This window comes from Seriola lalandi, unplaced genomic scaffold (genome assembly GCF_002814215.2).
Source record: "Seriola lalandi dorsalis isolate HSWRI2012SDOR001 ecotype SW California unplaced genomic scaffold, Sedor1 jcf7180002054655, whole genome shotgun sequence".
NCBI lineage: Eukaryota > Metazoa > Chordata > Actinopteri > Carangiformes > Carangidae > Seriola > Seriola lalandi.
Genome location: NW_019525208.1, coordinates 112,051 through 112,281, shown reverse-complemented (window position 1 = coordinate 112,281; position 231 = coordinate 112,051).

The following is a 231-nucleotide window of genomic DNA, read 5'->3' as shown; positions in this document are numbered from 1 at the left end:
CCCCCCCCCCCCCCCCCCCCCCAGCTTCTATACAGAGCAGCAAAATGTGACACAACCACCAACAGAGGTAGGAAAACTACAAAGAGACATAAAACAACTACAGAGAGACAAAACAACTACAGAGAGACAAAACAACTACAGAGACAAAACAACTACAGAGAGACAAAACAACTACAGAGAGACATAAAACAACTACAGAGAGACAAAACAACTACAGAGACAAAACAACTA